The 22,357-nt window shown below is 49.2% G+C and overlaps 1 protein-coding gene across 12 annotated transcripts in view; it reads right to left on the reverse strand.

Annotated features, from left to right (window-relative positions):
- Positions 1–22,357, reverse strand: part of ADA2 (adenosine deaminase 2) — a 70,218-nt gene that overhangs the window by 35,484 nt on the left and 12,377 nt on the right. For 2 of the 12 annotated variants that reach the window (XM_063623290.1, XM_063623293.1), the window contains exon 2: positions 7,535–7,909. The exons of 4 other annotated variants lie outside the window; for them this stretch is intronic. The gene's annotated coding sequence lies outside the window, so the exon portion shown is untranslated. Of the gene's footprint in view, positions 1–5,310; positions 5,552–7,534; positions 7,910–11,993; positions 12,167–22,357 lie in introns of those variants that run through there. 6 more of the 12 variants (XM_063623289.1, XM_063623294.1, XM_063623295.1 and 3 more) reach the window with 6 other exon arrangements.

Consider the following 22,357-nt stretch of genomic DNA (forward strand, 5'->3'; position numbering starts at 1 on the left):
TTCCTGCAGACCCCAGGGAAGCCATTTGCAACTCTATGGCCTTCAGACTTCCTCCTCAGCCACCTGGCCACTGAGACAGCACAGCCTGGGTGGCAGAACAGCCACGTAAGGCAAGAATGGAACACACACACTTTTTTTTTTTTTTTTTTGGAGACGGAGTCTCACTCTGTCGCCCAGGCTGGAGTGCAGTGGCGCAATCTCGGCTCACTGCAAGCTCCGCCTCCCGGGTTCACGCCATTCTCCTGCCTCAGCCTCTCCGTAGCTGGGACTACAGACGCCCGCCACCACGCCTGGCTAATTTTTTGTATTTTTAGTAGAGACGGGGTTTCACTGTGGTCTCGATCTCCTGACCTCATGATCCGCCCACCTGGGCCTCCCAAAGTGCTGGGATTACAAGCGTGAGCCACAGCACCCGGCCTGGAACGGACACACTTCGTTCCTTTCTGAGCCCATTCCCCAAAACCCTCCTTCCAGGTACTTCTAATGGGTATTGCCACGGCAGACATTGCTAATGGATCACAGCATTCTTTGAAATGGAGCCCAGATACAGCCTGCCTCTCAATCCTCAGCTGGGGGCTCCTAGCAGCCTCTTGTATTTATTCAGAGTTGACACATCACACGGAGCCTGTCTGGCATTCCTACCCTAAGGACGCCTCAGGGGTGACAGGACCAGGGCAGAGCACAGTACAAACAGACATGGGTGCAGTCAAATGGGAGGGCCCAGGCATCCGTCTTGGAGGGCTGGGATTTTGTAGGGCCTGTGTGTCCTGGTTGAGGATCAAACCGCATATGCTATTGGGAGAAACAATCTCTGTTGACATACATATTGAAAGAATAACGGAGGCAGAAGAGAAAAACCAAGTGTGGAATTTGGGGTTCTCCTGTGTAAATTACACAAGAAAGCAAAAGCCAGTTATTTAAAAAAGAAAGAAAATGTGGCATATATACACAATGGAATACTACTCAGCCATTAAAAAATGAAATCACGGGCCGGGCGCAGTGGCTCACGCCTGTAATCCCAGCACTTTGGGAGGCCGAGGCAGGTGGATCACGAGGTCAGGGGTTCAAGACCAGCCTGACCAACATGGTGAAACCCCGTCTCTACTAAAAATACAAAAATTAGCTGAGCGTGGTGGCAGGCGCCTGTAATCCCAGCTACTCAGGAGGCTGAGGCAGGAGAATTGCTTGAATCCAGGAGGCGGAGGTTGCAGTGAGCCGAGATTGTGCCACTGCACTCCAGCCTGGGCGACAGAGCAAGACTCCGTCTCAAAAAAAAAAAAAAAAAATGAAATCACATCATTTGCACCAACATGCACGGAACTAGAAGACATAATGTTAGATGAAATAAGCCAGACACAGGAGGACAAACACCGTATGTTCCCACTCATATGTGAGAGCTAAGAAAGTTGATCTCATGGACATAGAGAATAGAAAGATAGACACCAGAGACTATGAAGGGTTGGGGTAGACACAGGGGATGAAGAGAAATTGGTTATGGGTACAAATAGACAGGTACTTCAAGAGGCTGAGGCAGGAGGATCACTTAAGCCTAGAAGTTGAAGACTGGCCTGGGCAACAAAGCGAGACCTCCATCTCTACAAAAAATTTAAAACTTATCGGCAGGCAGATCACGAGGTCAGGAGTTTGAGACCAGCCTGACCAACATGGTGAAACCCCATCTCTACTAAAAATACAAAAATTAGCCAGGCGTGGTGGCGTGCACCTGTAATCCCAACTACACAGGAGGCTGAGGCAGGAGAATCGCTTGAACCTGGGAGGCGGAGGTTGCAGTGAGCCGAGATCGCACCACTGCACTCCAGCCTGGGGAAGAAGCAAGACTTCATCTCAAAATAAATAAATAAATGTAATAATAAAAATTATCCATGTGTGGTGGTGCACACCTGTACTCCCAGCTACTCAGCAGGCTGAGGTGGGAGGATCACTTGAGTCTGGGAGGTCAAGGCTGCAGTGAGCCATGATGGTGCCACTGCACTCCTGCCTGGGTGACAGAGTGAAACCCTATCGGCCCCACTCCCAGGAAAAAAAAAAAACCTACAGTTAGATAGAAAAAATAAGTTTTAATGTTTCATAGTAGACTAGGGTGACTATACTTAGCAACAATATTATATATATTTCAGAGTAACTAAGACCGGGTGTGGTGGCTCATGCATGTAATCCCAGCACTTACAGAGCCGAGGCGAGTGGATCACAAGGTCAGGAGTTCGAGACCAGCCTGGCCAACGTGGGAAAACCCTGTCTCTACTAAAAATACAAAAACTAGCCATGTGGCGTGTGCCTGTAATCCCAGCTACTCGGGAGGCTGAGGCAGGAGTCTTGCTTGAACCCAGAAGGCGGAGGTTGCAGTGAGCCGAGTTCGTACCACTGCACTCCAGCCTGGCAACAGAGCAAGACTCTACTTCAAAAAAAAAGAAAAACCACATATATATATATAGAGAGAGAGAGACTCAAATAAAAATGGATTAAAGTTAAAATAAATAAATAAATAACAAATATAACCAGAGCACAAGATCATAAGACATGCTTCAACCTGAGAAAGAAACCAAAACAAAACGCACAGAGATAAGGAATTGAGAGGAAACAAAGCAACACAGGAAACAAAAGAAAAATCTGAAAGAACTGTAATTAACATCCTTAAAGACATAAAACATTGTGTGTGTAAAACAGGAACAGGAGGTGATAAAAAAATAGAGAATTAGAAAGAACTTTCAGAAATTAAAAATAGCAGAGTCGAATGTTTAAAAATTTACTAGCAATATTAAAAATGAAGTTAAAGAAAATATTTTTAAAAGTGAAGCAAAATAGGAGAAAAGAAAATGAGATGATTATTGGTTGAGGAAATCCAACACCCAAATAACAGACATTTCAGAAGGAAAAAGAAAAAAAAAAAACAGGTGAAGGAAATAAGCAGATAAGGAATACAGGAAATTGCCCCAGAACTGACAGTCTCTAGATTGAGTACCTTGCACAGCACAGTCAATCATTCAGTGGCCACACCAAGGTACAGCATCTTGGTATTTCAGAGCATTAGCATTAGAAAGGATTATCAAAACTTGCAGAGAGCAGCCAGTGCAGGGTGGCAATGAGCAGGGACTGAAGGAAGGAAATGAATTCAGCATCTCCCCACACAAGGCTCTATGCTGCTCCTTTACCTGGGTTATCTATTTGAATTACATTTACAAAGGGGCAGTGGCTCACACCTATAATCCCAGCACTTTGGGAGGCTGAGGTGGGCAGATCACTGGTGCCCAGGAGTTCGATACCAGCCTGTGCAACACAGCAAAACCAAAATACAAAAATTAGCCAGGCCTGGTGGATTGAACCTGTAGTCCCAGCTACTCATGAGGCTGAGGCATGAGAAGCTCTTCCTGAACTTGGGAGGCGGAGGTTTCAGTGAGCCTAGATTGCACCATTGCACTCCAGCCTGGGTGACAGAGCAAGACTCTGTCTCAAAAATAAATATGTAAATAAAATTTTTAAAATGAAAACAAAACAATTGTTTCTATACACTTGAAAGTATGATACAGCATACTGGAACATGTCAAGACTGTAAATTAGGAGATCTTAGGAACAGCCTCAAATTAGTATCATTCTAACTGTGCAACCTTGGGCAAATCACTAACGTCTCCAGATCTCAGTGTCCTCGCCTACAAAAAAGGTAACTTGGACAAGATCAGTGGTTTCCAAATTGCAATGTGAATATCATCACTGGCATAAATACAATCTTAGGTGGCTCACAAATGGATAGGGGTTATTTTGACAGATAGGTAATTTTAAAACATGTATTAGCACATCAAACCCATGATATCATAACTATTATTGTTTTTGTTGAAAAAAAAGTTTTTTTTTTTTGAGATGGAGTCTCGCTCTGTCGCCCAGGCTGGAGTGCAGTGGCGCAATCTCGGCTCACTACAAGCTCCGCCTCCCGGGTTCACGCCATTCTCCTGCCTCAGCCTCTGAGTAGCTGGGAATACAGGTGCCTGCCACCACGCCCGGCTAATTTTTTGTATTTTTAGTAGAGACGGGGTTTCACCATGGTCTCGATCTCCTGACCTCGTGATCCGCCTGCCTCGGCCTCCCAAAGTGCTGGGATTACAAGCGTGAGCCACCGTGCCCGGCCTTGAAAAATTTTTAAGTTAAAGAAAAATATTAAGTAAATAGAGGTGCAAGGATATGACAAAAATGGAAAGTTTGCTACTCATTAAATCATTTTAATATCCAAGATTCTTCCCAGCTCAGTTATTCTGTAGTATATCAGATAGCAAAGAAAATTTTAAGAAGGAACTAGTATCAGCAATATGCAGTTATGGTAGAAGCTGTACTCCCAAAATCAGAGTGCTGGACTTCAGAAGAACCTCTTTAACTTCATTAAGTCCTTGACTCTCTTTTTTGACCACGGTGTTTGCCTGCTACTAAAATCTCTAGGGCAGGAGCATGGTGACTTCTACGTCACCGTCCCACCTACCCCATGCCGCATTCTCCATCAACAGCCCCTCCCCTTGTCCCTGTCTCCCTGGTGACACATAACAAAGGTCATCAAGCTCCCAAATCTTCAACTCCATCGTCTCCAAGAAAGACCCCAAAAGCATTTGTGTCCCAGCAACTGTGAACTTTTCCAGGCTGCCAGAGAGAAGTTTATCTAATGCTGGTCAAGACCCACCTGGTTGAATACTAGAAAAAACAATCCCTGTCCACAATTTATTGCTATATCTACTTCATCTTCTCTCCTCCACAAGATTTTCCTTTTACTTTTAAAAGAAGATGCATGAAAACTTCATAAAGTAGTTTGCTTCCAGACTAAGAAGAAAGGAGGCCGAGTGTGGTGGCTCATGCCTGTGATCCCAGCCCTTTGGGAGGCCGAGGCGGGCGGATCACCTGACGCCAGTCGTTCAAGACAGCCTGGCCAACACGGTGAAACCCCATCTCTACTAAAAATACAAAAATTAGCCGGGCGTGGTGGCAGGCGCCTGTAATCACAGCTATTAGGGAGGCTGAGGCACAAGAATCACTTGAACTCAAGAGGCAGAAGTTGCAGTGAGCCGAGATTGCGCCACCGCAGTCCAGCCTGGTTGAGAGTGGAGTAGGCCACATGCATCTGTGGTCCTGAGTAAATGCCCTTGGGCCCATTTTCAAAAGCCTGCTGGGAGAAAGCCTGTGACTCCTCCACTGAGAGTCTCAGACCCATCTCAGATGGAGACAGGGAGAGGCGCAGGTGGATCAAGCCCAAGCTCCGGACTTCTCAGCTACCTCCTGAACCTCATCATCCCACAGCTCCCAAAGGACCCCAGTTACCTCGGAACAGCTCCAGAAACTGAGGGCTGTTTGCTCAGTGCCCCAGCATCTGTGCAGAGCACCGGAAAAGCTCACCAACTGTTTCAGTTCCTGTTAGGGTAGGTTTTATTTCCCTCCAGTGTGCACCAGGGATCCGACGAGAGGCCGGGGAGAGGGGCACCGCAGTGCTGAGGCAGCCGGAGCGGCAAGTGTGTGGCTTACATGCATGCTTGCCGTGTGCATTTGAGTTTGATGCGGGGGGCTTATGCACATGTTCACGTGGGTGTTTGTGTGTTCGTGTGTGTTTCAGTTTATGTGCATGTGGGGTTTTTTTTTTTTTTTTTTGTAGACAGAGTTTCACTCTTGTTGCCCAAGCTGGAGTGCAATGGCGCAATCTCAGCTCACTGCAACCTCCACCTCCCAGGTTCAAGCAATTCTCCTGCCTCAGCCTCCTGAGTATCTGGGATTACAGGCGTGAGCCACCATGCCCGGCCGCATGTGGGTTTATTTGTGTTGGAGGGAGGGTGTGTGTGTTTGTGTGTGCTGTGTCTTTGAAAGGTCCACAGCATGTTAGTTTTGGAAACAAGCACCGCAAAGAGGCACTCCAAAATCTGTTCATGAACTCTGGGAAGTTCTCCTTCCTCAAAATGTGATTGCGGACTGTGGGGCAACCCATTAGACAGAGGGTAAAAAGTAGCTATCATAAAATATATGTTTTAGGGGGTAAATCAGGGATGTGGGGACAGGACAGTACAGTGGGCAGGAGGTGGGAGACAAGAGCTGGGGTGTGAAGAGGACCAGGAAGAACAGCGCTCCGAGGGACAAGCGGAGCAGACAAGGTTCCTGTGCCCAGGACGGTGGGAGTCAGACCTCACTTTGTGCCTGGCCTTAGCGCTGTAGCAGTGGGGCCTCCAGCAAGTTGTTTCAACTCTCTATACTTCAGTTTCCTCATCTGAAAATGTGGATAATAAAAGCACCCATCACAGAGGGTCCATTGTCAGAATTAAAGGAAAAACACATGCAAAGTACCTGCCACATAGTCAGCTCTTGATAAATATTAGCCGTGACTATTCTTAGAAGTAACTATTGGGATGCCTCATCCAAGCCAATTAGAAATGCAGACATGGGAGGCTACACCAGGGACCTCCATGTCACACACACGGTCTAAAGACTCGATCGCACCCCACTCCTCCCCAGTCCCACTCAAATCTACCCCCAGACCCCAAATCTACCTCCCAGAGCCCACGGCACTTTCAATTCTGCAGCTCCCATACATCTGCAGCCTTGGTGCTCCTTTTCGTCATTTTCTCCAAAAAGTACCAAGGTCATTCATTTAATAAACAGGAAGAAATCCCAAAGTGAAAACACAGAGGGGTCAGGGATTCCCTCATCAAGAGTTCAAGACTAGGCCGGGCTCAGTGGTGCACGCCTGTAATCCCAGCACTTTGGGAGGCCAAGGTGGGTGGATCGCAACGTAAGGAGTTTGAGACCAGCCTCTACTAAAATACAAAAATTAGGTGTGGTGGTGTGCACCTGTAATCCCAGCTACTCGGGAGGCTGAGGCAGGAGAATTGCTTGAACCTGGGAGGCGGAGGTTGCAGTGAGCTGAGATTGCACCATTGCACTCCAGCCTGGGTGACAGAGTGAGACTTTGTCTCAAAAAAAAAAAAAAGAGTTTAACACTAAGTTTTTGAAGGTCAGAGGGAGCAGAATGCACTGCAAGTAATAAGGAGAAACAAGATGGATTCCAGCGCTGCACAAAGGGAAACCACCAATTCTGAAAGTAAATCATGTGAAGGGTTTTTTGCGTGTTTTTTTTTTATACTTTAAGTTCTAGGGTACATGTGCACAATGTGCAGGTTTGATACATAGATATACATGTGCCATGTTGGTTTGCTGCACCCATCAACACATCATTTACATTAGGTATTTCTCCTAATGCTATCCCTCCCCCAGCCCCCCACCCCCTCGACAGGTCCGGGTGTGCGATGTTCCCCTTGAAGGGTTTTTTTAAATACGAGGTCAAAGCTAAAGATCAAGCTTTTCTTTCCAGACGCTTTAGCTAAAAGTAGGAGCTAATTTTCACATCTCCGAAGATGGCTCCAGGACTCCAAGTCACACCTTGGCAAGGGTGTGGCAGCTGGCTGAGGACTGCAGGTCCTTGTCAAGCAGAACCTGCGGGGTTCTGGGGAGTGGAGACTCAGATCTTGAGGTGGAAGCAGAGACAAGAGCTGGGCACACTTACCTGGATGTGGGGTTGGGAGCAGTGAATCAGAGCCCAATTAGATCCCGGAGGCCGGCAGCAGGTTCTGCAGAGGTGCAGGGGCACCACATTCAGAAGGGGCCATTTATTGGCCCTCTGTGGCTAAAACCAGCTCCAAGCAGGACTTTTTATGGCTGGAGTTGCCGCCAAAGGGGCGTCAGCCTCCACTCAGGTGTGACTCTGAGTGTTGCCTAGCTGAAAAGGTGTGACCATAGGGAGCACACGTGAGGCCATTCGGGAAGAATATTTTGCCAAGTGCAGAGGCCGAAAAAATGTGGAACAGGGCTCTGTTTTTTACGCTCTATTGAAAATGATCATCAGAAGCAGAAACTGGGCTTGTGTTCAGAACCTGAAAATCTGCAGGGCAGAAAAAGAGGACAAAGGCATCTTTTAGTGACGACAAAACTAAACCTCAACAGAAAGATGCCTGAAGAGACAGGTGGATTATGACCTCAGAATTGGAGACAGGAAAGGTTTTCAGAATTAAAGATCATCTATGGCTACACAAACACTTGAGAGGTATTTTCATTAAAACATCCCTTTCTTCACACCAATATCATGAATTATATGCTATGCACAACCTATAACAGAGTATAGCAGAGTTACCAATGGTTTAAAGTGCTGCATATGCTGGGCGCGGTGGCTCACGCTTGTAATCCCAGCACTTTGGGAGGCCGAGGCGGGCGAATCACAAGGTCAGGAGATCGAGACCACGGTGAAACCCCATCTCTACTAAAAATACAAAAAATTAGCCAGGCGTGGTGGCGGGCGCCTGTAGTCCCAGCTACTCGGAGAGGCTGAGGCAGGCGAATGGCGTGAACCCGGGAGGCAGAGCTTGCAGTGAGCCGAGATCGCGCCACTGCACTCCAGCCTGGGCAACAGAGCGAGACTCCGTCTCAAAAAAATAATAATAAAAAAAATAAAGTGCTGCATATATGATTGTTATATGAGGTAAATAAGATTCTCTGACCCCCAGAGTTAAGAAAGTGGAAATAATAATTGCTAAGGCATATTAAGAATTATATATGTATGTGTGTGTATATATATATAAAACATTAACATTTAATCCTTACAGCAATATATACCTATAAATGAGTATATACAAATATATGTGTGTGTGTGTGTGTGTGTGTATACTCATTTAATCCTTGCAGCAATCTTATAAGGTAGGGACTATTGCAATCCCCACTTGAGAGAGGAGTACCCTGAAGCACCTGGCAGTAAGGTAACTTGCCCAGGGTCACGCAGCTAGTAACAAGCATAGCATGGCCTTGCAGGCCCAGGTGGGTTCCGCCACACCGCTTTCCCTGGCAGCAAGGAAATGGAAGGTCTTCGAAGTAGTGGGGGAGTCACCAGGCACAAGGAAGCAGATCCCTGGAGGAAGACGCGATTAGCAAAGGTGGAGCCCAGGAATAGACGTTACCAGGCATAAGTGATTTTTCCAGACACTGGGAGCTTGTGTTTTGAAACACCAAAGTATTTTTAGGAAGCAGAAAAGTTAGCTCTTTCACTGAACTGCTATGTGGTTTTGAAGAAAATGTCTTAATATCCATGAAACTCAAAGCTTTAATCTGCAAGAAGGAAAAAATGCCATGTGCCTCCTACTAAGTTTTTTTTTTTTTGAGACGGAGTCTTGCTCTGTCGCCCAGGCTGGAGTGCAGTGGCGCAATCTCGGCTCACTGCAAGCTCCGCCTCCCGGGTTCACGCCGTTCTCTTGCCTCAGCCTCTCTGAGTAGCTGGGACTACAGGCGCCCGCCACCGCGCCCGGCTAATTTTTTTGTATTTTTAGTAGAGACAGGGTTTCACGGTGTTAGCCAGGATGGTCTCGATCTCCTGACCTTGTGATCCGCCCGTCTCGGCCTCCCAAAGTGCTGGGATTACAGGTGTGAGCCACCGCGCCTGGCCCCAATTTTTTTGTATTTTTAGTAGAGTTGGGGTTTCACCGTGGTCTCGATCTCCTGACCTCGTGATCCGCCCGCCTCGGCCTCCCAAAGTGCTGGGATTACAAGCGTGAGCTACCACGCCCGGCTGTCATAGATTTCTATGACTGTTCGTTTCATATATATTCACATAGCAGATGGAAAACTGTTGTTTACCTTGGGGTCTTCATAGTGCCAGGCTCAGAGGAAGGACCCAAATGTCCGCTGCGGGAAGGCACGCATGATTGAAAGTATGGAGGAAAAGAGTGGGTGTTTGGGTGTATGAGTGTTTGTTAGACATTTAGGTCTCCTCAACCTGGTGTAACAGAGAAGAGGCAAATGACATCGGGGTGCCTTGCAAGGAGTGGCCAGTCAGCCCAGCCATTCACTGTGTGGCTTCTTGTGTGCCACTGGCCAAAACTTGTCATAAATAGGTGAGCCTACAATGCCAGCAGGGCACACAGTGCCTCCTGGAATCAGGCAGCACTCCACTTGTGCAATCACACCACAATCTTGGAGATCATGATAAATGCCAACAGCAAATGGATAAGCCTGGGCGAGGTCTTCTTGTTTGTTTGCATTTAGCTCTCTATTTTCTTTTTTTTCTTTTTTTTTTTTTTTGAGACAAAGTTTCACTCTTGTTGCCCAGGCTGGAGTGTAATGGCACAATCTCAGCTCACTGCAACCTCCGCCTCCTGGGTTCAAAGCGATTCTCCTGCCTCAGCCTCCTGCGTAGCTGGGATTACCGGCATGTGCCACCACGCCCGGCTAATTTTGCATTTTTAGTAGAGACGGGGTTTCTCCATATTGGTCAGGCTGGTGTTGAACTCCCGACTTCAGGTGATCTGCCTGCCTCGGCCTCCCAAATGCTGGGATTACAGGCATGAGCCACCGCCCCTGACTTTTTTTATTTTTTTATTTTTTATTTTGATTTTTTAGATGGAGTCTCGCTCTGTCGCCCAGGCTGGTGTGCAATGGCGCAATCTTGGCTCACTGCAACCTCTGCCTTCCAGGTTCAAGCAATTCTCCAACTCAGCCTCCCAAGTAGCTGGGATTATAGGCGCCCACCACCACACTGGGCTAATTCTTCTATTTTTTAGTAGAGATGGGGTTTCATCATCTTGGCCAGGCTGGTCTTGAACTCCTGACCTTGTGATCCACCCACCTTGGCCTCCCAAAGTGCTGGGATTACAGGCGTGAGCCACTGTGTCCGGCCTAGCTCCTCATTTTCAGTGCAACACTGAAACATCCCTAGGGATCAAGCCCAAGCCACTTGCCTCCCATCTTTCTGTTTCTCGTCTCCCACACACTCTTTTTTTGATTTTTTTTGAGATGGGAGTCTCGCTCTGTCACCCACGCTGGAGTGCAGTGGTGCCATCTCCATTCACCACAACCTCCACCTCCCGGGTTCAAGTGATTCTCATGCCTCAGCCTCCTGAGTAGCTGAGATTACAGGCACCTGCCACTAATTTAAAAATTAAATATAAAAATTAGCCTGCTGGCTAATTTTTGTATTTTTAGTAGAGAGGAGGTTTCACCATGTTGACCAGGCTGGTCTGGAACGTCTGATCTCAACTGATCCGCCTGCCTCGGCCTCTGAAAGTGCTGGGATTACAGGCGTGAGCCACCATGCCCAGACTCCCACACTTTGCAAGCACCGACATTTATCTTTACAACTCTCCGTAGTTTTTTTTCTTCCATTCCTATTTTTCATTTTCTTTTTTGAGGGGAAAAGGGAGTGGCTTTTTCTTTATCACTGCTGTCATGCCTGGTGAGACTGTCTGTATTTTGGTCCTTTCCTTTTGCTGCCCCAGGAATCATCATCAATTATGCCAACATCTGTGACTTGCCACCTTCAAAGCGGGCTCTGAATCCAAAGACAAAAGATGGCCCTCTGAGCCAGACGTGGTGGCTCACACCTGTAATCCCAGCACTTTGGGAGGCTGAAGCAGAAGAATTGCTTGAGCCCAGAAGTTTGAGGCTGCAGTGAGCCATAATCACACCACTGCACTCCAGTCCAGGCGACAGAGCAAGACCATATCTCTAAAAAATAATAATGAAAACTTTTTAAAAAAGTAGGAAAGAAAGGGCCTCTCGTGTGATTGTGCATGTTTTGGCCAGCCTTTTCTATACATCAGATGTGGGGTCCGTGGCCTTGTTGAGGTGAAGGAGTTTTATTTCCACCTGTTGACAGGACAGCAGGAGGACTGCCTGCCCTTCCTGGTCTGATGGTTGCTGTGTTGTTCTCAAGAGCCTTCCTCCAGCAGCAGGGAGGGGAGGACTGGCTGTCTCAGAATCTTTTAAAAGCCCTGCTGCCTGAGGACCTGCATCACCCAGGATTCCGTTTCATTTCTCCAGCCACAATCCCTGCCAGTGTTTTCTGCACTCTGGATGAGAGACCTTAGGAAAGCAAATCAGATCGTATCACTTCCCTTCTGAAAACTCCAAAAGCTCCCCCCGCCCCGCCACACTGGCCTCTCTTTATTGCCCCCCCGGTACAGCCTCCAGCTCCTCGTACTGACCTCTTTGCAGTTCTCCAAACCAGCCAGGCTCGTGCTTTACACAGGCCTTTGCACAGGTGCACACACCCGCTGGGCCTGGAAGAGCTTTCCCTTCCGGCTTCACGAAGGCCAGGTGACCTCCCTGGGCTGAGCCCCTGTCTCAGCACGTGGTGCACTGTGTTGAAATGCTGCAGGACTTGAGTGTCTCTATCACTAGGATACACCTCCCAATGGCAGAGGCGGTCTCGTCACCAAACGCTGTGGGTGCCGCTCTCTATATAACTGCTGGGTCAGTGTTTGCCCAGTGGTTGAATGAATGGATGCGAGAAGCTGCTTAGTTCCCTTCTCTCCCTGGGGCTCCAGTCCTGCCACAGAGGGAGCATTAGGAACAGGCACTCAGAACTGTTCTTTGACAGGTCTTTGTGACTGATTTAAGCGGGTCCTTTATCTCTAATGTGCATTTCCTTATCGCTGTTCTACATCTCCTGGCCTCCTCTTTAAACCAAAAGCTCCAGCCAGAGCCGCCAAATGGATGACTATTCAGCGGGACCACGAGAGGAGCGCTGTTGAGGGGAAAGAGTAGTGGGGGGAATGGAGCTGAGACAGAGGGAGGAAGGGCAGAGGAACCCAACTTCTCAGCTGCCTCTTTTGTGCTCTGTCGTTTCCCTTCTAACTCCCTCCCACTCTGTGCACCACCTATTACTGTCCCTATTGCAGAAGATGCAGAAACGCGGGCCTCACGGGTTCCATAGCCAACAGACACTGAGTTCCGCAGCCATCAAGAGGAAGACCAGGTAAAAACAACAGCCACAGCTGAGCTCCACAGATGACCTGGTGTAAGCCTCAGTCGCCTTATGAGGTGGGCAAGCACTTTCCCCCCATTCGACAGATGAAAAACCTGACTTCAGAGACGCTAATACCCTGGATCCAGGTTCCAGCAAGTGGCTGAGCCAGGCCCACTACACTAAACCTGTCCTTCACTTACAGCCTCCTAGGGGAGGAGAGAGAAAACAGAAGCGGGAAAAGGCCAATTGAGAGGGAGAAGTTTCTGGAGCAGGACTGCAAGGCGACCTCGGCTTCCTGGCCCCTGGTGGCCGTATTTGCAGGTGCATCACACACCCTTCTCAGCCTCTGCTCCCTGCACTGAACATGCTGGAACTCCAACCACACCTCACCTGCCACCTTCCTACCAGACACTTCTATTTGCCCTTCTCCCACTTTTGACCAGGGGCCAGTTTCAGCTGCTCACTTTCCAAAGGATCACTTCAGCAGCACCTCCATCTGCACAGACTGCAGAAGGCCCAACTGAATGCAGGCTGGATGCAGCCTGGGCTACGTCTTAGAATCACCTGGGAAACTTTTACAAGCCACAGGTGTCTAGGCCCCGCCCCAGGCCCATTAAGTCACATTCCTTGGACTTGGGCTCTGGTATATTTGGGGGTGCAGGGGAGCGGTCTGGTATTTTTTAAAAGCTTCCCTAGTGATTCTTCTGCACAGAGGACTGAAAGCCACCACATTTCCGGAGACGGGTTCACATGAAAAAGCTGAATAGCAACATTCGGCATCATCTACACACATTAAGATTCATATTCCTCGAGAGTCACACCTGGGCGCTGGCAGATCCCTCCTGAAGGCCACCCCAAGGGAGTCCAGGAGAAAGAGGAAGGAGACTCCGGAGGAGGAGAGGATGGGAAGGATGGAGAGCAGCCCCTCCCACCTCTTCCCAGTGGCTCCACCCCTCTTCTTCAAACAGCATGGGTGTTCCCTGCCTGCCTCCAAGAAGCTCCTGCTTTCACCACCACGAGAAATCCCTCCGTCTAGCGCATCCAACTGGGAACCGCACTCCGGAGGACAATGCTTGGCTCCCCTTGGCACAGAGATTGTGCCTGTGCCCCTGGGCCAGCCTTGATGCACAGTGAACCTCTGTCTTGGGAGACCCACGACCTCTTTCTTCCCCTCTCCTTGTGATGATGAAAGTGTGCCTTCAGGCCAATGGTGGCTCAAGCCTGTAATCCCAGCACTTTGAGAGGTAGAGACAAGAGGATCGCTTGAGCCGCGGAGTCCAAGACCAGCGTGGCCAACATAGCGAGACCCCATCTCTACAAAAAAATCAAGTGTGCCTTTACCTCCTCCCGTGTGAAGAGCAGGTAAGGGGTAGACTTTTGGCCCCGTTTTATAGAGAGAAACTGAGTCTCACAAGGAAAAACAATCTGTGGACAGGGATACACCAGGAAGTTCCAAGCTGAGGGTAAGTTACCCTAGAGATCTGCAAAAGTTCAAGTGACGGCTGCCATAGAGGAAGTGGGTCCAGATGGGGAACAGGGCCATCTCCACCTTCAAAACAACCCCAAACAGGGCTTGGAATAAGATCGACCATAGGCCAGGCGCGGTGGCTCATGCCCGTAATCCTAGCACTTTGGAAGTCCGAGGCAGGCAGATCACAAGGTCAGGAGTTCAAGACCAGCTTGGCCAACATGGTGAAACCCTGTCTCTAAAAAAAAAAAAAAAAAAAAAATTTGACCAAAGACCCCCTGATATTTCCCCAGTTTCTTGGCCAAGTAGGGGACGAGGTCAGGGTCTGTCTCTGTGGGATGAAGATTAAGGACTGGGGTCTGTGCATGCCTGTGTGTATGGCCCTCGCCACCCCCATTCAACCAAGAACATCAATTTGCATCTGAAACTGTTCTATAGGTATGCCAGAGCAGCCCTCCTAGGCGGCATCTCTTCACCCCCAGCGCAAATGGTGAGATTTGGGTGACTCCATCCCCCAAACGTGGAACCTGGCGAGGTCTGTGTTAAAATGTAAATTCAGGAGTCATAAATATTTTTAAAGTTGTAATACAAGCAACAGATTGTCCGGGGGCCAAAAGGATGACCTTTTACATGCAAATGAAAATAATGGATCTTTAAACTCAGTTATTGTCAGGATGATGAGCTGGCTAAGACTGGAGGAAAGGAGGCCTCCTGGGTGGGCGCCAGCATGGGATAAAGAAAAGACAACCAGAGCAGAGATGAAAAAGACCGAAAGGGGATGCAAGCACCCAGGAGAGTGGACTGAGAAGTTCTAGGGGAAAGCTGGCGTGCAGAAAGAGGACCAGATTCCTGGGGTCAGTAACTAAGGATGACAATGGAGCACCCCAAGGGGCCCTCTGGGACAAAAATAGGACTGGGATGCACTGTCTCAGAAACTGGATGCAGGAGCTCAAGGAAAACACCTTAGCACCGGCGCTTCCGCGTCCCCAGCACTTCTCATGCTCAGTGTTTCAACTCTCATTTCCAAGAATATGCTCCACTGCAGATTCCCTGATTGCAGGAACTATGCGGAACCTGTGCTGACCTCCCCCGCGCCAGACATTTATGGAAGACTTGCCGATGGAGGAACGGTTGATTCTTTGCTTCTCACTTATTCACCAAACATGTATTGATATCCTGCTCTCTGCCAGACAATGTAATAACATAGCAGGTACTGGAGGTATGGTCCCTGTCCTCATGACGTTTACAAACAGAACATAAATAAATGATGGATTAAATAATTACACGGAAATACATTTAGGATATGGAAGGAAAGGAACACCACAGGAGGGAGACCCAACCCAGGGCAGGGGGTGCGGGATTGTTTCCCACCAGAAATGACACAATGAGATGCAGGGTGGATAGGAGTTGGCCAGCAGGAGAAGCGGCCTTTCAGGCCCAGGGGAAAGTGTGTGCAAAGGTCCTGAGGTGAAAAGCTTAAGAAACTGAAAGAGGGATGGGGTGTAGCAAAGAAAAGTGGTGTGCTGGGCATGGTAGCTCACACCTATAATCCCAGCACTTTGGGAGGCCCAGGCAGGAGGATCACATGAGGACTGGAGTTTAAGACCAGCCTGGGCACCACAGGGAGGCCACATCTCTACAAACAAATTAAAAAATTAGCCAGGCATGGTGGCATGCATCTATAGTCCCAGGTACTCCCAGCTACTCAGGAGGCTGAGGTGGGAGGATCCCTTGAGCCCAGGAGTTCAAGGCTGTGGGGAGCCATGATCGCACACTGCACTGCAGCCTGGGTGACAGAGTAAGACTCCATCTCAAAAAAAAAAAAAAAGGAAAGTGAGTAAAGAATATGCGATGCCAAGTGAGAAGTGACAGCTCATATTAACCCCCATCTGGAAGCTCTGCTCCATCTGATGCAGAGAGAATAGAAAGAAATCCGTCCCAGTGGATTGAAATAGCTCCTTTTTTTTCTTTTCTTTTCTATTTTTTTTTTTTTTTTTTTGAGACGGAGTTTCACTCATTGCCCAGGCTGGAGTGCTATGGCATGATCTTAGCTCACCACAACCTCCGCCCCCCAGGTTCAAGCGATTCTCCTGCCTCAGCCTCCTAAGTAGCTGGGATTACAGGCATGCTCCACCACGTCCGGCTAATTTTGTATTTTTAGTAGAGATGGGGTTTCTCCATGTTGGTCAGGCTGGTCTCAAACTCCCGACCTCAGGCGATCTGCCCCCCTTGGCCTCCCAAAGTGCTGGGATTTCAGGTGTGAGCCACCACCCCCGGCCCAAAATAGCTCTTAAATCTATTTCATTGTTTATTAAAGCCATAGTTTGTGCTTTCCTGATCTTCCCAGAGTTCTAGGCCTTGCCTTGACTTCTCAGTCTGCTTCTCCCCAGCCCCTGAACCCAGCCTGGAGGACAGCCCTGGTTCTCTGGATGGATGGATGTCTGATGATGATGAATGTGCAGTCACTGCCCACTGTGAGTTTTTTGCAGTGGTGATAGAAGGCTTGGAGGGGTGGGTACTTATCTGCAGTCGGTCATCAGAGAGCCCTTCAGGAGATGTCACTCATTTCTGTCTCATAATGAAACTGAAAGTTGAGACCTCTACGGAATAAAATAGGAAGGACAGAAAACTTCTGGTCCTGGGGCTGAGGTTGGGTGGTGGGGAGGGGGCAGGAAATTGGCTTCAGCCGAGACCCTGATTGTGCATGCCTTGAGAGGCCAAGCCCTGCAGTCAGCTGAGCTTGCTATTTTAGGTGAGGAGATCAGCCTTCAGAATCAGCTTATGAATCTTCAGACACGTGACGACAACGCAGAAAACAGGAGAGGAGGAGGGACGGGCCAGGGAGCCGGAGGCCTCCAAAGGGCCAAAGGAAAGAGCCCTTGTGAGCAAGAGCATAAACACCACCCAGAAGATGAGCGGGCATGACAGTTCAGGCCCTGCAAGAGGAATGTCCTCTGGTCAGAGTGTCAAGGCGGGTGGGTGCAGGGGCTTGGGGCGGAGTGGCAGCTTACCCATCTGGTGGCTGCACCTGACAGGCACCATTCACATGGACTGGGTTGGTGTGCACTGGGGCTAACCAGTGTCCTACAGAAAAGCTGAGAATGCTTTGGCAGCATTGAGACAACATTTAGATTTGGCAATGACACAGATTCACAGATTTAAGCAAAAGCCTCCATTTTCTGGGCCATCAAACTGCCCATGGACAAGTTGTGTACCCACAAGAGACTGTTACCACCCCAACTTGCCTCTAGCCTTAGAGATGTTAGAGTAAAAAACAAAAATCAGTGGTCACATGTAAGGAATGATGTGTGTGTATGAAGTTAGCACGGGTAGCTACAGAGTGTATGGCAGAATATCAGGAATAGACCGATAGTCTGTGAATAAGAGGCCGGTTAAGTAAATTATGGTACCCATTTACCAAGTCCTATGTTTTATAAAGATAGATGAAGAACTTTTTCTATGCACTATAAAAAAACCTTTGCCAGGTGCAGTGGCTCACGCCTGTAATCCCAGCACTTTGGGAGGCCAAGGCGGGTGGATCAAAAGGTCACGAGTTTGAGACCAGCCTGGCCAACAGTGAAACCTCGTCTCTACTAAAAATATAAAAATTAGCCGGTCATGGTGGCGGGCGCCTGTAGTCCCAGCTACTACTGGGGAGGCTGAGGCAAGAGAATCACTTGAACCCAGGAGGCGGAGATTGCAGTGAGCTGAAATTGTGCCACTGCACTCCAGCCTGGGCCACAGAGCGAGACTCCATCTCCAAAAATAAAAAATAAAAACCAAAAAGGTGGCCGGGCACGGTGGCTCACGCCTGTACTCCCAGCACTTTGAGATGCCAAGGCGGGTGGATCACCTGAGGTCTGGAGTTGGAGACCAGCCTGACCAACATGGTAAAACCCCATCTCTACTAAAAATGCAAAAAATTAGCCAGGCGTGGTGGCAGACGCCTGTAACCCCAGCTACTTGGGAGGCTGAGGCAGGAGAATCACTTGCACCCAGGGGGCAGAGGTTGCAGTGAGCTGAGATTGCGCCATTGCACTCCAGCCTGAGCAACAAGAGTGAAACTCCGTCTCAAAAAAAAAAAAAATAGTAGAGACGGGGTTTCACCATGTTGGCCAGGCTGGTCTCCAACCCCTGACTTCAGGTAATCCACTCGCCTCAGCCTCCCAAAGTGCTGAATTACAGGCATGAGCCACCACGCCTGGCCTTAATTTTATTTATTCATTTATGTATTGTGTTTGTAGAGGTGGGATTTCATCATGTTGCCCTGGCTGGTCTCGAACTCCTGGGCTCAAGCAATCCACCTACCTCCGCCTCCCAAACTGCTGGGATTACAGGCATGAGCTACCGCATCTAGGCTATTCATGGCTATGTTTTCGAAAAAGAAACTCTGGAAGGATAAACAAGAGACTAATACAAGTGGCAAGCTCTTCAGATGGGTGAAGAATCAGGCCGAAAGGACAGGGAGTAGGAATAAGACTTCACTGTCATCACTTAGATGGTATTCTCATTTTTATTCAACCGTGTTACCTATTTGTGATAGGCAGAATGTCTTCCTAAAGACCTCCGTGCCCTAATCCTGAAAATATGTTGTATTATATACAGCACAGAGAACTTTGTAGATCTAATTAAGGTCATGGACCTTTAAATGAGGAGATTAGCTGCAATTATCCAGGTGGACCCAATCTAATCCCATGATCCCTTAAAAGCAGAGAGCTGTCTATGGCTGGAGCCAGAGAGATTCAACATAAAAAGCCAGAGATTTGAAGGGTGGGAGGGACTCAGGGCCGTCAGAAAGCATGACAGGGAGAAAAGGCACCCTACAGTAGCAGAGACTTTTCCCCAGCTGACAGCCAGCAAGGAAAGAGGGGTCCCAGTCCCACAACCTCCAGGAGCTGACATTAGCCCACAACCTACATGAGTGTAGGAGAAGACTCCTCCAGAGCCTCCGGTCAGGAATGCAGCCCTGCCAGCACCTTGATCTCAGCCTGCAAGATCTTAAACAGAGAACTCAGCTGAGCCTCCCTGGACTTCTTAGTTTTTATTTTATTTTATTTATTTATTTTTTGAGATGGAGTCTCGCTCTTTCACCCAGGCTGGAGTGCAGTGGCACGATCTCGGCTCAATGCAGGCTCCGTCCCCCGGGGTTCACGCCATTCTCCTGCCTCAGCCTCCCACGTAGCTGGGACTACAGGCGCCCGCCACCTCGCCTGGCTAATTTTTTGTATTTTTAGTAGAGATGGGGTTTCACAATGTTAGCCAGCATGGTCTCAATCTCCTGACCTCATGATCCACCTGCCTCGGCCTCCTAAAGTGCTGGGATTACAGGTGTGAGCCACCGTGCCCGGCGACTTCTTAGTTTTTAATTTAGACACAGGGCCTTGCTCTGCCCCCGCCAGGCTGGAGTGCAATGGTGCAAACATTCATAGCTCACTGCAGCCTGGACCTCTCAGGCTGAAGGGATCCCCCCACCTCAGTCTCCCTCCTGAGCAGCTGGGACCACAGGCACGTGCTGCCATGCCTGCCTAATTTTTTTTTTTGAGACGGAGTCTCGCTCTATCGCCCAGGCTGGAGTGCAGTGGCGCAATCTCGGCTCACTGCAAGCTCTGCCTCCCGGGTTCACGCCATTCTCCTGCCTCAGCCTCTCCGAGTAGCTGGGACTACAGGCGCCCGCCACCACGCCCGGCTAATTTTTTGTATTTTTGGTAGAGATGGGGTTTCACTGTGGTCTCGATCTCCTGACCTCGTGATCCGCCCGCCTCGGCCTCCCAAAGTGCTGGGATTACAAGCGTGAGCCACCGCGCCCGGCCGCCTGCCTAATTTTTGAAAATTTTTTTTGTAGAAATGAGGTCTCGCTATGTTGCCTAGGCTGGTCTTGAACTCCTGAGCTCAAGCGATCTTCCTGCCTTGGCCTCCCAAAGTGCTGGGATTGCCGGCATGAGCCACTGCACCTGCTTTATTGTGATTTATTCTCTACAGTATTTTGTTAGAGTTTGCCTGGGTGTGGTAGCTAACACCTCTAATCCCAGCACTTTGGGAGGCGGGAGGATCACTTGAGCCCAGGAGGTCAACGCTACAGTGAGCTATGATTGTGCCACTGCACTCCAGCCAGGGCAACAGAGCAAGCCCTTGTCTCAAAGAAAGAATAAATAACACTGGATTAAAAAAAAATTTCAAACATGAGTCAAGAAGCAGCCTGTGAAATATCAGGCGCAGCTCCAACTACATTTCAGGGCTAACTAGGCCCAGAGACCCACTGTTGGTTCTATTTCATCAGCTCTTATCCAGGATCCTGATCCAGGCTCTCCTCAACATTCGCAAGAGAGTGTTTGAGAAAGAATGGTAAAAGCAAGTGTTCAGTCGCACACACTCAGAAAGATGGCACAGTACGTAATCCTAGCTCTGTGGGTCTCAGAGCACGGCCCCTGGCCAGACTCAGCAGCCTCACCTTCCCAGACCTCCCCACTCAGAAACTCCAGGGCGGGGACTCAGAAATCGGCTTTAACCACCCCTCCAGTGATCCTCATGCATGGTCGAGTTTGAGAACCATTGTATATCCTAGCTGAATCTTTCTTTAGGATGGATATCTTCCTTGAGGATGGACAATGCTGTCTTTCTAGGACGACTGATGGAGCTGCAGAGGCATTTCAGAAGGTGGGTCACTAGGTTTCAAGGGCTTAAGGTGACACAGAAACTGCAGTGTTGGAGAAGCAAACCAAGGACAACAGTGCACCCAGCTAGGTTAGATCAAAGTGGCGGGTAGCGAAGGGGAGTGGCAGACTCCCTTTCACAGAGTGTTTGCTATTACACCCCACCCGCAGACAAAGCCCTGGGTATCACACTGAGGGGCCACGTGGGGAAGGTGGCACCATGTAATGAGGCAGTCCACACCAGCCTCAAAGGTGCTACTCTCTGCTAGTCAAATTCTACCTAGAAGACACTTCCAAAGGCCAGCCTCAGTAACTGAGATGTGCCTGCAATGATTAACTGCGAACAGTTTTTAAAACCTGGAAGGTGTTTGTGTGCTCAGATCATGTCCTACATGGTTGGGCAAAAGCTGGCAAAGTGTGACACATAGCTGACGCTGGAAAACGGGAATCCAGGCGAGAAAACAGTTATCTAGGTGCAGGTAGGAGAAAGGGGGCAAACAAAATCTGACGGATACATGAGAGAGAACTCCAGGGTGTTGGCCAGGCGAGGTGGCTCACGCCTGTAATCCCAGCACTTTGGGAGGTTGAGGCAGGCAAATCATGAGGTCAGGAATTTGAGACCAGCCTGGCCTACATGGCGAAACTCCGTCTCTAATAAAAATACAAAAAAATTAGCTGGACGTAGTGGTGGGCGCCTGTAATCCCAGCTACTTCGGAGGCTGAGGCAGGAGAATCACTTGCACCTGGGAGGCAGAGGTCACAGTGAACTGAGATCACACCACCGCACTCCAGCCCGGGCGACAGAGTGAGACTCCGTCTCAAAAGAAAAAAAAAAAAAGAACTCCAGGGCATAAACTGCATGGGAGTCCCCTACCCTCTGCCCCTTGGGCCCAGGTCTCTCAATTCCATACACTCAGAGCTGGATCTCTTAAACAAACAGGCAGTTGCCCAGATGGCCCGACCAGGCCTCCACTCACTAGTTTCCTTCTGGTCCTCTGACTGTTGTGCCTCACCTGTCTTTCTCCCAGACATTGTTGGAATTTCCACTTCCACATGCCCACCCCTAGATCCAGCTTCCTGGCTGGTGCCTGGGAGCATGGCTTCTGCCCACCCACTGGCCTGGCCTCAGAGGTCTGCCCTACCCTGATGCTGGCAACTGCTCAGACTAGGCAGCCCGTGGATGGAACTGCCTGATGCTGTCCACCCATGCAAAGAGAATGGAGCCCTGGAAGAAGCTCTCTGGAGTCACCCCAGCACAACACCGTGTGAGCCTTGCACTTCCTTGCAGTGTGGCAGGGCACATCTCACATGGGTGCTTGCAGGGATGTGGAGGTGGAAGTGTGAGAGGGTGGGGAGGGGTATGGAGTGGCCAGGATCCAGGGGAGAATGCCCCACAGAGACAGAGACCCTTGGCTTGGTATGCAGGGAGCATAAGAAGGAGTAAATTGCCAGGCATGGTGGCTCAAGCCTGTAATCCCAGCA

The sequence above is a fragment of the Symphalangus syndactylus genome, chromosome 18 (assembly GCF_028878055.3).
Source record: "Symphalangus syndactylus isolate Jambi chromosome 18, NHGRI_mSymSyn1-v2.1_pri, whole genome shotgun sequence".
NCBI lineage: Eukaryota > Metazoa > Chordata > Mammalia > Primates > Hylobatidae > Symphalangus > Symphalangus syndactylus.